Source organism: Coregonus clupeaformis, unplaced genomic scaffold (genome assembly GCF_020615455.1).
Source record: "Coregonus clupeaformis isolate EN_2021a unplaced genomic scaffold, ASM2061545v1 scaf2233, whole genome shotgun sequence".
In the NCBI taxonomy this organism is placed as follows: domain Eukaryota; kingdom Metazoa; phylum Chordata; class Actinopteri; order Salmoniformes; family Salmonidae; genus Coregonus; species Coregonus clupeaformis.
The window spans coordinates 1-17,485 of record NW_025535687.1 but is presented as its reverse complement, the minus strand read 5'-3'; the positions used below and the strand labels follow the sequence as shown (position 1 = coordinate 17,485).

Below are 17,485 nucleotides of genomic sequence, written 5' to 3'. Positions count from 1 at the left end.
TGATGTCTTCACTATTATTCTACAATATAGAAAATAGTAAAAATAAAGAAAAACCCTTTAATGAGTAGGTGTTTCCAAACTTTTGACTGGTACTGTACATTCAGCATCAAATAACTCTCTCTATCCTCTATCTTGTTAATTAAGTGTGTTCTTAATGAGTGCTTGTTTCCTATGAAATGGGGTCAGTTTGAATAGACAAAAATTTACAGCTTTGTATGTGTAAAAAAATGGCATGCTAGCTCCATCCTGGTGTGGCAGTGGACTAATTCCATGGAAAGAGAACAGAAGATTATGGGTTTGAATCTCACTGATGCCGTGTCACAATAAAGAAGATATGTTTGCATGATTAATGGCTAAGGAAATGAATTTCTGTAGGCTTGGCCCTAAACTCTGTGCTCTCTGTCACCTGGGGCTACATGGCAAATGGCCCAGGAACACAAGGAAGACACAAAGGACAATGATTTAAGGGACAGTACGCCGTTCCCCCCTCTGAGGGGCCAAAATCTCTCTCTCTCTCTCCAACAGTAACCAATTGACTACAGAAATGTATGTTAGAATAACACTATTGCAGCCATGTTTGGTATCTATTTAAAATGTGTCCTCTGAATAGAACTCTGAAGCTATCTATATGGATGTATGATCTCTGTGGTTACTTGTAGTTGTTCTGAGTGAACTCTGACGACGCTGTATGCAATTGTCCTACCCAGCCCATACCCTCAGGCCATCACATACAGATGTGGCCCCTTTCTTAGAGGATGTTGGCAAGTTTGATCTGATTGGATATCTTAGATTTACTATCTTTGGTTTGGTCTGTGGATTGGTCAACATTTGATTTTGAGTACAAACAAGTCAGATCTGGTATAAATGGAATGAAGATCTGTTGTTCTGTCTCTTATCCTGTATCCTGTCCATTGGAGAATGGTTGTATGATATTTTCAAGTTTTCTAGGCTCCTAGGCCTCTGGCCTAGTAGGCATCTATTTGTTCATACTTTGCAGTGGCATGTATTCATGGCTTCCAAGAGAAGCCAGGCTTCCCCAAAAATGGACAAAGAAAAAAAGAAAAAGACATACAAAATAATTTATCGTTTGGCCTCCCTTGATAAAATTTTTAAAAGATAATAGCCAATCAGCGTTGAGCTAATCTGAGTGAACTCAGCTGTGAAGGGAAGCCAGTTTGGATTTGGCTTCAGACCAATCACATCACAAGCCAAACGTCATTATTGACCGAAAAAAAGGAATTGTTGCATCTCATTGTATTGTTGTCCTCCGGTGGCTAGCTAGCTAGCTAAAATAGTCCCTTTCCTAAATTAGCCATGGATGGAGATAGGGATTTGGACTTTTGGTTTAACTTCATTTTCCGTACTGGCCAATGATTATAATGCAGATTCTGATCCAACCATACATTTATACATTGTGCCCTGGCCTGAGGGGATGGAAGTTCAACATGTAGCTAGATGTAATATGCTAATGTTAACTATCTGGCCTGGTGCATCGTTGCCCATGAAAGGTAGTAGCGAGCAAGCATTTTAGCCAGTTAGCCTAGGACAACAAAAACGAAACATTGTTCTGTATGACAGAGTCATAGACCGTTTAGGCAACATGAAAGAGGAGGATGGCATTGGCGTTTCTCTACAAGTAGGGTGAGTCAACATGTTTTTTCAACTTGCACGCATGCACGTACACACACACACGCACACACACACACACACACACACACACACACATACGTGTTTATAGACAATATCAGGACTTATGACAAAAAATGTGACATATTGGGACATGCCTTTCCCAAGGTCCAAGAGACCTGGGAATCAGAATAGTTTGGTCCCATGATTCTAGGAATACATCCATCTGTTGAGATTTTGTCTAGGGCTATATTTTGTTCAGACCTGATTTTAATAGTATATATGAGGACTTTTTCGGGTTCATGTGACATATAAGGCCCATAGCAACAGCAGCCCATAGATACACACTGATTTTCAGGTTTATGTGACTTATGAAGAACCTGTAAATAGGGTCTGTATTTGAACGTGGTTCCGGGTTACATGTTGAAATGTCTGCATAAGAATCATAGGTGTACAATACTTAACTAAAGCTTTAAAAAAATTATTATAATAATCATGCTCACCAGATAGGTAACCTTCAACAGAAATGCCTATCCATGTTCACATAGCTCATAAATATAATATATTCTCAGTCTACTGTTTAAGTCGTATTATTGTTATTTATAACAATACATTTGCAGTCAATATTCATGTAAAAAAAGAGGGAACACTTTATGCCTTACTTTTATTGAGTGCCAGCGAAAATATGCAAATTAACAAATCAATTGAACACCCAGAATAGACCACCTACACTTTGCCTCCTTCCCTGCTATGCACAAGGCAGTAGAAGTGGCATGTTTGAAATGAATGAGAAACTCTCTATTAAAGCATCCAGCTTCTATGAAACATGACAGTGTACATTCAGCTAACCTGTCTAAATAACATAGGGATTTACATCATAGTTACATAGTGCAAGTTACCATACACAAGGCCTGTTACAAGCACCCATTGAAATGGTAATAGTTTAACAGTAATTTAAACACCTTCCCACATTCAACAACTTGTGGTTAGGAACAAAGTGCTTCTGAAAACTTAGGAACAATAACAATCCCTTTAAGTACTGTTTATCTCTTTTCCCTGTCAATGAGAGCAGAGTATTAACATATATCATCAACTGTTATCCCAAAAAAATGTGACCATAAGTAGCAAACATATGCTCATTAATAGCCCTCAATTATACATAAACATACAAACATGTGGGATCTACAGTCGAGCCTATGTGGCATGTTTGTACAAGAACCAACAATATAAATCATTTAAGTAAAATAAAATAATATGAACATGAAACCCACAGATATTAACACTATCTGAGGAGAAGCTGATTGAAATTGGAAGTGAATGGTACCTGAGCTACAGTTGGCATGCTCTAGTTCTATCTATTCATCTTCCTTTTTAATGCTACATTTCTGTTGTGGATGTACTATTTGATAGCAACCCAGTCTCTGTCTTTCAGAGCTACTGGCTCTGCTTGGAGGCAGGAGTCACAGTCCTTTTACCTGGTATTCTGCAGCTTGTTATGAAATTAAGCAAATGCCGCTCAACAGCTTTCACTTCATCACCTGTCCACTTGCTTCTCACCTTCACAGCTTTCATAAATGGAAACAAAATACAACTGATTAACAATGAGCTCTGCTAAAGTGACAAATGGAGGATATGATACAAATGATTCTAGTTAGTAGTTATATGATGTTATCAATACATGTGAATACAAAATGCTTACTAACCTTGCTTTCCTTTGGAGCACTTTGAGGATGCTTGGGATGTGACTATTTTACCATGTCTTGGTTGTGTGTTGCTCATGTGTACGTTATCCAAGGTGGTTGACTCAGGAGTGCCCTTCATGTTGTCCAGGGTGGTTGACTCAGAAGTGCCCTCCATGTTGTCCAGGGTGGTTGACTCCAGAAGTGCCCTCCATGTTGTCCAGGGTGGTTGACTCCAGAAGTGCCCTCCATGTTGTCCAGGGTGGTTGACTCTGGTGTTTGCCTCAGAAGTGTCTGGTCCCTAGAAGTCTCTGTTGTTGAGCCTTTGCAAAGTAATAATGAATGTGATTATGTTCTATGAGCTTCATGACAATACGTTTGCTTGCTTGTATTATTCACTGTAAACAACCTCAATGTCAGGCAATATGCAATTCTACATTAGATATTAACTGATATTTGAGATATAAACATAAACTGATTGCAAATCCATAAATGTGGAATTACTTATCACCACCAATGTGATTGTTAAAAAACAGATAGAGGATCATTTCGATAATCCCCACAGAAATGTGCATTTATGTGACATAACTTAAAGATATTACCACATATATACAAGTCAGGATACCTTTGCATTGATGTAGGTCAGCAATGGTTTCTTCACTGGAATCATCATCACTCATTTCTACTTCATATGGTTGGGTAAAAACATTTACGGCCAATTATTTAAATTAAGGACTAACAACACTTATAATAGTTATATTTGAAGTGGCTAAAAACTATATTTCAAACAAAATTTTACCTTCAGGATTGACCTCAATGTCATCCAGCCCTTTCCCCCTGCAGGTAAGGCAGTCTTCCTTTTTCGATTGCTATCAACAGTTTGCTGACTTTTGCGAGCTGCAGGGTACTCTCTGGAAGCCGATAGAATTCTCTATGGACACGGATGTCATGTCCTAGAAAGGTGGCAAGTTGATCCATTTCATTTTCTTTGAGGTTTAGTAGTGTGGACAAAGTGGCGACTTGTTTCCGCAATCTTGTTGAGGTGAGTGCCTCTGGGTTCTTTGCACCACATTGTTTGAATACTTGCGAAAGCAGTCAGAGCCTCTGTAATGGGAAAGGACACCTGGCCGTGTAAACATGTACACATTTTCTTTGTGGACTTGACACTATTTTCTGCTTATCATGAGGAGGTCCATAGCAGTGATCATGTCAGGGGTTAGAAGCACTGGAACCTTTCTTGACCTTTTACCTCGAATCTCAACTCTCTCAAAGTGCTCTGCAAGCTTCCTCTCGAAGTCAGTAAGGCCCCTCACAATGTCTGGATTCAGCTCCGTAAGATCCCTGGATGTGAAAGACTGAAGCTCCATTTTTGAAACTTCCCCTTCCCTCCTTCTGTTAAATAGTACTACCTGCATCAAAGTCACTTTAGGAAGATTTCCAAAGCTTTTGCTGTTGGGTTCTTCCTCAAGGTCCTTCATACACTTAGCACGCTCAGTAGCAAGAAACGTGTGCAGCACCGACACATCCTCTATAAAGGGTCAAACCTGTGGTTTATTCCATTTGGCTTGTTGAAGCGTACCCAATGCGGCAGCTGAAATGGACTCTGTCCACTTTTTCTGATGTAAAGTGGCAAATTGCTTTGCAGACTCTGCAACAGCAGGGCGATTTGCAGTGATGGCATTGCATTGAATAATGCCTGCAACTTTGGCTAAACTGTGTCCCAATTTCAAAGCCAATGATGGGATTTTATACGAGTTGCTTTCAACATCATAACCAGCAACATATCTTACTGCCTGTATCACATGGGGAAAGTTACAGGGCATAACAAGGACTTCGGTGCTCTTCAAAGGTGTTATAGCCCTTGCCGTTATCAATAGTCTTGCCATCGCTCTAATTTTTGGCGTATGTAGTCATTCCTTCTCTCATATGGTTTCCTGTAATTCAACAGTGACTCGCCGATACAAAGGAATTCAGTTTCACTCCTTACAACCGAGGAAACGTCATCCTGGTTCATTTCACAAGCAATCTTCCAAACAGTTTCCTTAACTGAGTCAGGTCTTGGTAAGTGCAGTTGAATCCGTTTTTCGCCCAACTTGAGGCTCTCCCTCAACAGACTTCTTCGGGCAGTTTCTCACATGTCTCCATAGGGAATTTCTTGCATACAGTCCTTCGCAAAATTTGCAGTCACGGTAGTCATCAGATGGTTTTGCATTACTAGGTCTTTTACAGGCAACCATCTCTCCAGTGCCACAGCTTGCCACTTCAGTATTATGGTCAAAGTTTCATCTCTTCTTAAGAGAGCGTAACAACTCTCTTCTTTCGGGATCCTTTATTAAAACTGAAAGCCATTGCAACATCAGGCTTTTCACTGTGGATGGATTCGAGGTGTCTTGCCAATTTATAAATGGCCTTTTTACAATAAAGACAAAATTGCTTCTTGTTGTACTTGCTTCCTTTTGCTGTTATTGACAAAGGTGTGACATTTATGGAGCTTTTCTGGTGTGATGTGTTCTCTGATGAATTGGCACTGCAGCTTATTACTGAAGTACAAGGATTGCTGCGCATCTTTGAATAACTTAATGTTCTTGGCTTCTCTGAACTGGTGGTACTATCCCCACTGTGTGCTGTAACATTCCCTAATGGTTTGTTCTCTGACAATTTGTGGTGGAGATTCTTTTCTGTGGTTTTATATTCCTTACTACAAGAACTTGTAGTACTTATAATAGAAGCATCCGAGGAATTGCCACATGAGTCTGGAAGATAGTCTGCAGCATCCGAAGACTCATCAAGGTCTGAAAAAAAAGAAAAAAAAGCATCTAATTCTGTCAATAACTTTATACATGTATTAATACCTAGGGTATCATACTCCCTACAGTACCATCACATTGTGCATAACACCTACATACTCACAGAAAAATGTATTCTAGTAAACTGATTGAAAGACCTCTGTCTCTCAGCTATCTCTTCTCATAACGATCCTCACAACGATCATGACGGCGCCTCAGATTTTGCAGATGGCGGCTTTTTCTAAGCTGTACAAATTTCTACAATGTTTCCTCTCATCAAAAATACCACAATGTGTTAACAAAGAACATGAACTATTTTATCTAATGACAAGAATGCAGCTTTCTTACCTGCTTTGCAGTAGGACACTGGAAGGGTACAATTCCACTGGACTTGCTTGCCTTGAATGAAATTATGAAGAATAAATATTTGTTTTTAATAACACAGTACCGTAACAGTAAATTAGGATATTATACATTATACTGTATGTGAAAATAATTTGGGTTAAGAAATTGACAATACTGTTTTATAGATGACCTATAAATGAAAAAAATATATGTGGATCTGGGGTTTTCAAGCAAGACTCTATAGAAATTGTTAAAACTGTACAATATCTGCTAACCAACAATATGAGGACCGTGTAACACACACACTCTACTCTGGTTGGGTCATACCATATCGGGACGTCATCTGAAACACATTTACGCCTTGAACAGACTAAGTACAAAATGAGGAGATGACGACTGAACACATCTAGAGTCAAGGTTCCTGACTTTGAGTTATCCTTTTGATGTCTAAGAAAGCTCACAACCTTAAAAGTAATGTAAATGGGTCAACTGCAATATAAATTAAATCACGCAAATTGATAAGAAATATGTTAAATGGGCAAAAACATTGCCCCAAAAATACAAAAAACATAGGCATTAGAGACAATAAAGATTAATTTAATGTTTTTAGGGGCGGTTAGTTCTGTCAAATGGTCGGGCTAATTTTGTTTATGCTATGATATCGAAGCAAGTTATGGGAATGTTGATATTGTGAACATTTTACACAAAAGGTTGGTTGTAATATAGTAAAAAGCCATGTAATTTATATATTGGAATGAACTGAGACAACAATTTAATTTAAATAGAAAAGATCTACAGTAAATGTGTAATAACCTGTGGGAAGGATGAAGTGGATCTCTGTCTCACTTCTGGGTCTGCTGAAGGTTGAGCTGGGATCTTGTCACTTGGTGTCTGCAACGAAATACAACAATAACATGTCAGAAATATTGTGTTTTATAATATAGATCATATCTATTTAGTAAACTAATGATCATACTCAGTTCAGTCACAATATATTCCTACCACCTGTCAATCATAATCGCCTTTGGGGTGAGACTCATTGCTGAGGTCAAGGGCTGCATTGACCACAAATGTTAGGAAAGATAATTCATATGTGGATCTGGGCTTTTTATGCAAGACTCTATAGAAATGGTTAAAACTGTACAATATCTGCTAACCAACAATATGAGGACCGTGTAACACACACACTCTACTCTGGTTGGGTCATACCATATCGGGACGTCATCTGAAACACATTTACGTCTTGAACAGCCTTAGTACCAAATGAGGACTTGACGACTGAACACATCTATAGTCAAGGTTCCTGACTTTGAGTTATCCTTTTGTTGTCAAAGAAAGCTCACAACCTTAAAAGTAATGTAAATGGATCAACTGCCATATAAATTAAATCACGCAAATTGATAAGAAATATGTTAAATGGGCAAAAACATTGCCCCAAAAATACAAAAACATAGGCATTAGAGAGAATAAAGATTAATTTTATGTTTTGAGGGGCGGTTAGTTCTGTCAAATGGTTGGGCTAATTTTGTTTACGCTATGATATCGAAACAAGTTATGGGAATGTTGATTTTGTGAACATTTTACACAAAAGGTTGGTTGTAATACAGTAAAAAGCCATTTAATTCATATTTTGGAATGAACTGAGACAACAATTTAATTTAAATAGAAAAAATCTACAATAAATGTGTAATAACCTGTTGGAAGGATGAAGTGGATCTCTGTCTCACTTCTGGGTCTGCTGAAGGTTGAGCTGGGATCTTGTCACTTGGTGTCTGCAACGAAATACAACAATAACATGTCAGAAATATAGTGTTTTATAATATAGATCATATCTATTTCGTAAACTAATGATCATACTCAGTTCAGTCACAATATTTTCCTACCACCTGTCTATCATAATCCCCTTTGGGGTGAGACTCATTGCTGAGGTCAAGGGCTGCATTGACCACAAATGTTAGGAAAGATAATTCATATGTGGATCTGGGCTTTTTATGCAAGACTCTATAGAAATGGTTAAAACTGTACAATATCTGCTAACCAACAATATGAGGACCGTGTAACACACACACTCTACTCTGTTGGGTCATACCATATCGGGACGTCATCTGAAACACATTTACGTCTTGAACAGCCTTAGTACCAAATGAGGACTTGACGACTGAACACATCTATAGTCAAGGTTCCTGACTTTGAGTTATCATTTTGTTGTCAAAGAAAGCTCACAACCTTAAAAGTAATGTAAATGGATCAACTGCCATATAAATTAAATCACGCAAATTGATAAGAAATATGTTAAATGGGCAAAAACATTGCCCCAAAAATACAAAAACATAGGCATTAGAGAGAATAAAGATTAATTTTAAGTTTTGAGGGGCGGTTAGTTCTGTCAAATGGTCGGGCTAATTTTGTTTACGCTATGATATCGAAACAAGTTATGGGAATGTTGATTTTGTGAACATTTTACACAAAAGGTTGGTTGTAATACAGTAAAAAAGCCATTTAATTCATATTTTGGAATGAACTGAGACAGCAATTTAATTTAAATAGAAAAGATCTACAATAAATGTGTAATAACCTGTTGGAAGGATGAAGTGGATCTCTGTCTCACTTCTCGGTCTGCTGAAGGTTGAGCTGGGATCTTGTCACTTGGTGTCTGCAACGAAATACAACAATAACATGTCAGAAATATTGTGTTTTATAATATAGATCATATCTATTTCGTAAACTAATGATCATACTCAGTTCAGTCACAATATATTCCTACCACCTGTCTATCATAATCCCCTTTGGGATGAGACTCATTGCTGAGGTCAAGGGCAGCATTGACCACAAATGTTAGGAAAGATAATTCATATGTGGATCTGGGCTTTTTATGCAAGACTCTATAGAAATGGTTAAAACTGTACAATATCTGCTAACCAACAATATGAGGACCGTGTAACACACACACTCTACTCTGGTTGGGTCATACCATATCGGGACGTCATCTGAAACACATTTACGTCTTGAACAGCCTTAGTACCAAATGAGGACTTGACGACTGAACACATCTATAGTCAAGGTTCCTGACTTTGAGTTATAATTTTGTTGTCAAAGAAAGCTCACAACCTTAAAAGTAATGTAAATGGATCAACTGCCATATAAATTAAATCACGCAAATTGATAAGAAATATGTTAAATGGGCAAAAACATTGCCCCAAAAATACAAAAACATAGGCATTAGAGAGAATAAAGATTAATTTTAAGTTTTGAGGGGCGGTTAGTCCTGTCAAATGGTTGGGCTAATTTTGTTTACGCTATGATATCGAAACAAGTTATGGGAATGTTGATTTTGTGAACATTTTACACAAAAGGTTGGTTGTAATACAGTAAAAAGCCATTTAATTCATATTTTGGAATGAACTGAGACAACAATTTAATTTAAATAGAAAAGATCTACAATAAATGTGTAATAACCTGTTGGAAGGATGAAGTGGATCTCTGTCTCACTTCTGGGTCTGCTGAAGGTTGAGCTGGGATCTTGTCACTTGGTGTCTGCAACGAAATACATCAATAACATGTCAGAAATATAGTGTTTTATAATATAGATCATATCTATTTCGTAAACTAATGATCATACTCAGTTCAGTCACAATATTTTCCTACCACCTGTCTATCATAATCCCCTTTGGGGTGAGACTCATTGCTGAGGTCAAGGGCTGCATTGACCACAAATGTTAGGAAAGATAATTCATATGTGGATCTGGGCTTTTTATGCAAGACTCTATAGAAATGGTTAAAACTGTACAATATCTGCTAACCAACAATACGAGGACCGTGTAACACACACACTCTACTCTGTTGGGTCATACCATATCGGGACGTCATTTGAAACACATTTACGTCTTGAACAGCCTTAGTACCAAATGAGGACTTGACGACTGAACACATCTATAGTCAAGGTTCCTGACTTTGAGTTATCCTTTTGTTGTCAAAGAAAGCTCACAACCTTAAAAGTAATGTAAATGGATCAACTGCCATATAAATTAAATCACGCACATTGATAAGAAATATGTTAAATGGGCAAAAACATTGCCCCAAAAATACAAAAACATAGGCATTAGAGAGAATAAAGATTAATTTTATGTTTTGAGGGGCGGTTAGTTCTGTCAAATGGTTGGGCTAATTTTGTGTACGCTATGATATCGAAACAAGTTATGGGAATGTTGATTTTGTGAACATTTTACACAAAAGGTTGGTTGTAATACAGTAAAAAGCCATTTAATTCATATTTTGGAATGAACTGAGACAACATTTTAATTTAAATAGAAAAGATCTACAATAAATGTGTAATAACCTGTTGGAAGGATGAAGTGGATCTCTGTCTCACTTCTGGGTCTGCTGAAGGTTGAGCTGGGATCTTGTCACTTGGTGTCTGCAACGAAATACAACAATAACATGTCAGAAATATTGTGTTTTATAATATAGATCATATATATTTAGTAAACTAATGATCATACTCAGTTCAGTCACAATATATTCCTACCACCTGTCTATCATAATCCCATTTGGGGTGAGACTCATTGCTGAGGTCAAGGGCTGCATTGACCACAAATGTTAGGAAAGATAATTCATATGTGGATCTGGGCTTTTTATGCAAGACTCTATAGAAATGGTTAAAACTGTACAATATCTGCTAACCAACAATATGAGGACCGTGTAACACACACACTCTACTCTGGTTGGGTCATACCATATCGGGACGTCATCTGAAACACATTTACGTCTTGAACAGCCTAAGTACCAAATGAGGACTTGACGACTGAACACATCTATAGTCAAGGTTCCTGACTTTGAGTTATCCTTTTGTTGTCAAAGAAAGCTCACAACCTTAAAAGTAATGTAAATGGATCAACTGCCATATAAATTAAATCACGCAAATTGATAAGAAATATGTTAAATGGGCAAAAACATTGCCCCAAAAATACAAAAACATAGGCATTAGAGAGAATAAAGATTAATTTTAAGTTTTGAGGGGCGGTTAGTCCTGTCAAATGGTTGGGCTAATTTTGTTTACGCTATGATATCGAAACAAGTTATGGGAATGTTGATTTTGTGAACATTTTACACAAAAGGTTGGTTGTAATACAGTAAAAAGCCATTTAATTCATATTTTGGAATGAACTGAGACAACAATTTAATTTAAATAGAAAAGATCTACAATAAATGTGTAATAACCTGTTGGAAGGATGAAGTGGATCTCTGTCTCACTTCTGGGTCTGCTGAAGGTTGAGCTGGGATCTTGTCACTTGGTGTCTGCAACGAAATACATCAATAACATGTCAGAAATATTGTGTTTTATAATATAGATCATATCTATTTCGTAAACTAATGATCATACTCAGTTCAGTCACAATATATTCCTACCACCTGTCTATCATAATCCCCTTTGGGATGAGACTCATTGCTGAGGTCAAGGGCAGCATTGACCACAAATGTTAGGAAAGATAATTCATATGTGGATCTGGGCTTTTTATGCAAGACTCTATAGAAATGGTTAAAACTGTACAATATCTGCTAACCAACAATATGAGGACCGTGTAACACACACACTCTACTCTGGTTGGGTCATACCATATCGGGACGTCATCTGAAACACATTTACGTCTTGAACAGCCTAAGTACCAAATGAGGACTTGACGACTGAACACATCTATAGTCAAGGTTCCTGACTTTGAGTTATCCTTTTGTTGTCAAAGAAAGCTCACAACCTTAAAAGTAATGTAAATGGATCAACTTCCATATAAATTAAATCACGCAAATTGATAAGAAATATGTTAAATGGGCAAAAACATTGCCCCAAAAATACAAAAAACATAGGCATTAGAGAGAATAAAGATTAATTTTATGTTTTGAGGGCGGTTAGTTCTGTCAAATGGTCGGGCTAATTTTGTTTACGCTATGATATCGAAACAAGTTATGGGAATGTTGATATTGTGAACATTTTACACAAAAGGTTGGTTGTAATACAGTAAAAAGCCATTTAATTTATATTTTGGAATGAACTGAGACAACAATTTAATTTAAATAGAAAAGATCTACAATAAATGTGTAATAACCTGTTGGAAGGATGAAGTGGATCTCTGTCTCACTTCTGGGTCTGCTGAAGGTTGAGCTGGGATCTTGTCACTTGGTGTCTGCAACGAAATACATCAATAACATGTCAGAAATATTGTGTTTTATAATATAGATCATATCTATTTCGTAAACTAATGATCATACTCAGTTCAGTCACAATATATTCCTACCACCTGTCTATCATAATCCCCTTTGGGGTGAGACTCATTGCTGAGGTCAAGGGCTACATTGACCACAGATGTTAGGAAAGATAATTCATATGTGGATCTGGGCTTTTTATGCAAGACTCTATAGAAATGGTTAAAACTGTACAATATCTGCTAACCAACAATATGAGGACCGTGTAACACACACACTCTACTCTGGTTGGGTCATACCATATCGGGACGTAATCTGAAACACATTTACGTCTTGAACAGCCTAAGTACCAAATGAGGACTTGACGACTGAACACATCTGTAGTCAAGGTTCCTGACTTTGAGTTATCCTTTTGTTGTCAAAGAAAGCTCACAACCTTAAAAGTAATGTAAATGGATCAACTTGCCATATAAATTAAATCACGCAAATTGATAAGAAATATGTTAAATGGGCAAAAACATTGTCCCCAAAAAATACAAAAACATAGGCATTAGAGAGAATAAAGATTAATTTTAAGTTTTGAGGGCGGTTAGTTCTGTCAAATGTTTGGGCTAATTTTGTTTACGCTATGATATCGAAACAAGTTATGGGAATGTTGATTTTGTGAACATTTTACACAAAAGGTTGGTTGTAATACAGTAAAAAGCCATTTAATTCATATTTTGGAATGAACTGAGACAAAAATTTAATTTAAATAGAAAAGATCTACAATAAATGTGTAATAACCTGTTGGAAGGATGAAGTGGATCTCTGTCTCACTTCTGGGTCTGCTGAAGGTTGAGCTGGGATCTTGTCACTTGGTGTCTGCAACGAAATACAACAATAACATGTCAGAAATATAGTGTTTTATAATATAGATCATATCTATTTCGTAAACTAATGATCATACTCAGTTCAGTCACAATATTTTCCTACCACCTGTCTATCATAATCGCCTTTGGGGTGAGACTCATTGCTGAGGTCAAGGGCTTCATTGACCACAGATGTTAGGAAAGATAATTCATATATGGATCTGGGCTTTTTATGCAAGACTCTATAGAAATGGTTAAAACTGTACAATATCTGCTAACCAACAATACGAGGACCGTGTAACACACACACTCTACTCTGGTTGGGTCATACCATATCGGGACGTAATTTGAAACACATTTACGTCTTGAACAGCCTTATTACCAAATGAGGACTTGACGACTGAACACATCTGTAGTCAAGGTTCCTGACTTTGAGTTATCCTTTTGTTGTCAAAGAAAGCTCACCACCTTAAAAGCAATGTAAATGGATCAACTGCCATATAAATTAAATCACGCAAATTGATAAGAAATATGTTAAATGGGCAAAAACATTGCCCCAAAAATACAAAAACATAGGCATTAGAGAGAATAAAGATTAATTTTATGTTTTGAGGGGCGGTTAGTTCTGTCAAATGTTTGGGCTAATTTTGTTTACGCTATGATATCGAAACAAGTTATGGGAATGTTGATTTTGTGAACATTTTACACAAAAGGTTGGTTGTAATACAGTAAAAAGCCATTTAATTCATATTTTGGAATGAACTGAGACAACATTTTAATTTAAATAGAAAAGATCTACAATAAATGTGTAATAACCTGTTGGAAGGATGAAGTGGATCTCTGTCTCACTTCTGGGTCTGCTGAAGGTTGAGCTGGGATCTTGTCACTTGGTGTCTGCAACGAAATACAACAATAACATGTCAGAAATATTGTGTTTTATAATATAGATCATATCTATTTAGTAAACTAATGATCATACTCAGTTCAGTCACAATATATTCCTACCACCTGTCTATCATAATCGCCTTTGGGGTGAGACTCATTGCTGAGGTCAAGGGCTGCATTGACCACAGATGTTAGGAAAGATAATTCATATGTGGATCTGGGCTTTTATGCAAGACTCTATAAAAATGGTTAAAACTGTACAATATCTGCTAACCAACAATATGAGGACCGTGTAACACACACACTCTACTCTGGTTGGGTCATACCATATCGGGACATCATCTGAAACACATTTACATCTTGAACAGCCTTAGTACCAAATGAGGACTTGACGACTGAACACATCTGGAGTCAAGGTTCCTGACTTTGAATTATCCTTTTGTTGTCAAAGAAAGCTCACCACCTTAAAAGCAATGTAAATGGATCAACTTGCCATATAAATTAAATCACGCAAATTGATAAGAAATATGTTAAATGGGCAAAAACATTGCCCCAAAAATACAAAAACATAGGCATTAGAGAGAATAAAGATTAATTTTATGTTTTGAGGGGCGGTTAGTTCTGTCAAATGGTCGGGCTAATTTTGTTTATGCTATGATATTGAAAGAAGTTATGGGAATTTTGATATTGTGAACATTTTACACAAAAGGTTGGTTGTAATACAGTAAAAAGCCATTTAATTCATATTTTGGAATGAACTGAGACAACAATTTAATTTAAATAGAAAAGATCTACAATAAATGTGTAATAACCTGTTGGAAGGATGAAGTGGATCTCTGTCTCACTTCTGGGTCTGCTGAAGCTTGAGCTGGGATCTTGTCACTTGGTGTCTGCAACGAAACACAACAATAAATATTCTGTATTATACTCTATTTAATCAGTGTATACAGTTGAAGTCGGAAGTTTACATACACTTAGGTTGGAGTCATTAAAACTCGTTTTTCAACCACTCCACAAATTTCTTGTTAACAAACTATAGTTTTGGCAAGTTGGTTAGGACATCTACTTTGTGCATGATACAAGTAATTTTTCCAACAATTGTTTACAGACAGATTTTTTTCACTTATAATTCACTGTATCACAATTCCAGTGGGTCAGAAGTTTACATACACTAAGTTGACTGTGCCTTTAAACAGCTTGGAAAATTCCAGAAAATTATGTCATGGCTTTAGAAGCTTCTGATAGGTTAATTGACATCATTTGAGTCAATTGGAGGTGTACCTGTGGATTTATTTCAAGGCCTACCTTCAAACTCAGTGCCTCTTTGCTTGACATCATGGGAAAATCAAAAGAAATCAGCCAAGACCTCAGAAAAAAAATTTGTAGACCTCCACAAGTCTGGTTCATCCTTGGGAGCAATTTCCAAACGCCTGAAGGTACCACGTTCATCTGTACAAACAATAGTACGCAAGTATAAACACCATGGGACCACGAAGCCGTCATACCGCTCAGGAAGGAGACGCGTTCTGTCTCCTAGAGATGCATGTACTTTGGTGCGAAAGGTGCAAATCAATCCCAGAACAACAGCAAAGGACCTTGTGATGATGCTGGAGGAAACAGGTACAAAAGTATCTATATCCACAGTAAAACAAGTCCTATATCGACATAACCTGAAAGGCCGCTCAGCAAGGAAGAAGCCACTGCTTCAAAACCGCCATAAAAAAGCCAGACTGTGGTTTGCAACTGCACATGGGGACAAAGATCGTACTTTTTGGAGAAATGTCCTCTGGTCTGATGAAACAAAAATAGAACTGTTTGGCCTTAATGACCATCAATATGTTTGGAGGAAAAGGTGGTAGGCTTGCAAGCCGAAGGACACCATCCCAACCGTGAAGCACGGGGGTGGCAGCATCATGCTGTGGGGGGTGTTTGCTGCAGGAGGGACTGGTGCGCTTAAAAAATAGATGGCATCATGAGGAAGGAAAATTATGTGGATATATTGAAGCAACATCTCAAGACATCAGTCAGGAAGTTAAAGCTTGGTCGCAAATGGGTCTTCCAAATGGACAATGACCCCAAGCATTCTTCCAAAGTTGTGACAAAATGGCTTAAGGACAACAAAGTTAAGGTTTTGGAGTGGCCATCAAAAAGCCCTGACCTCAATCCTATAGAAAATGTGTGGGCAGAACTGAAAAGCGTGTGCGAGCAAGGAGGCCTACAAACCTGACTCAGTTACACCAGCTCTGTCAGGAGGAATCGGCCAAAATTCACCCAACTTATTGTGGGAAGCTTGTGGAAGGCTTCCGAAACGTTTGACCCAAGTTAAACAATTTAAAGGCAATGCTACCAAATACTAATTGAGTGTATGTAAACTTCTGACCCACTGGGAATGTGATGAAAGAAATAAAAGCTGAAATAAATAATTCTCTCTACTATTATTCTGACATTTCACATTCTTAAAATAAAGTGGTGATCCTAACTGACCTAAAACAGGGAATTTTTACTTGGATTAAATGTCAGGAATTGTGAAAAACTGAGTTTAAATGTATTTGGCTAAGGTGTATGTAAACTTCCGACTTCAACTGTATATATATATATAAAGCGGTGACAACATACATGTAAGAAGGGACATGTATTTATATATTTTATAATTCTTTGACAGATCTTATACATTATAATATATCAAAGCAGATTTACTTACCAGAGCACGCCATGGCCACTGAGATTATCCATAATCATAGGTTATTTCACTCTCTGCTTGGATGTTTTCAATAGCAAACAAGCAAAGATGAGGTTTACATTGGACTATCATCTTTTCATTTTGCAATTTGGGGACCTGTGGGCATCATTTACCAGCCTCCCCAGTGAACCATCTTCGCAGGATGCATCTATGCTAAAATTGAAGAGGAAACAGATTTACGTTTTCTCCACAAAACATATAAACATATAGAGATGAACTGATGTCTTATAGGGTTTTACTTACCACCATGAGCCATTGTTCCATTCAAAATCAAACAAGAAAGCATTTTGCTTTTTCGTATACTTCCCCTGCCTCTTGTCCCATTCATATTGCGATATAAACTCCCCCACGGTACTCGAGGACAAAGGATCCCTTTTC

General features: G+C 37.3%; 2 long non-coding RNA genes across 3 annotated transcripts; both read right to left on the bottom strand.

Annotated features, from left to right (window-relative positions):
- Positions 1 to 2,271: 2,271 nt before the first annotated feature.
- LOC123488371 lies at positions 2,272 to 3,498 on the bottom strand. The gene is made up of 2 exons (XR_006660037.1): positions 3,330 to 3,498; positions 2,272 to 3,191 (listed from the first exon to the last, which is right to left on the bottom strand). It is a non-coding gene; the product is annotated as an uncharacterized LOC123488371 (long non-coding RNA).
- Positions 3,499 to 3,541: 43 nt separating this feature from the next.
- On the bottom strand, positions 3,542 to 4,143 carry LOC123488370. 2 transcript variants are annotated; one of them, XR_006660035.1, is made up of 3 exons: positions 4,105 to 4,143; positions 3,931 to 3,987; positions 3,542 to 3,628 (listed from the first exon to the last, which is right to left on the bottom strand). It is a non-coding gene; the product is annotated as an uncharacterized LOC123488370 (long non-coding RNA). The 2 variants fall into 2 exon arrangements; XR_006660036.1 differs by having other exon boundaries at positions 3,931 to 3,990; positions 4,105 to 4,142.
- Positions 4,144 to 17,485: the final 13,342 nt, after the last annotated feature.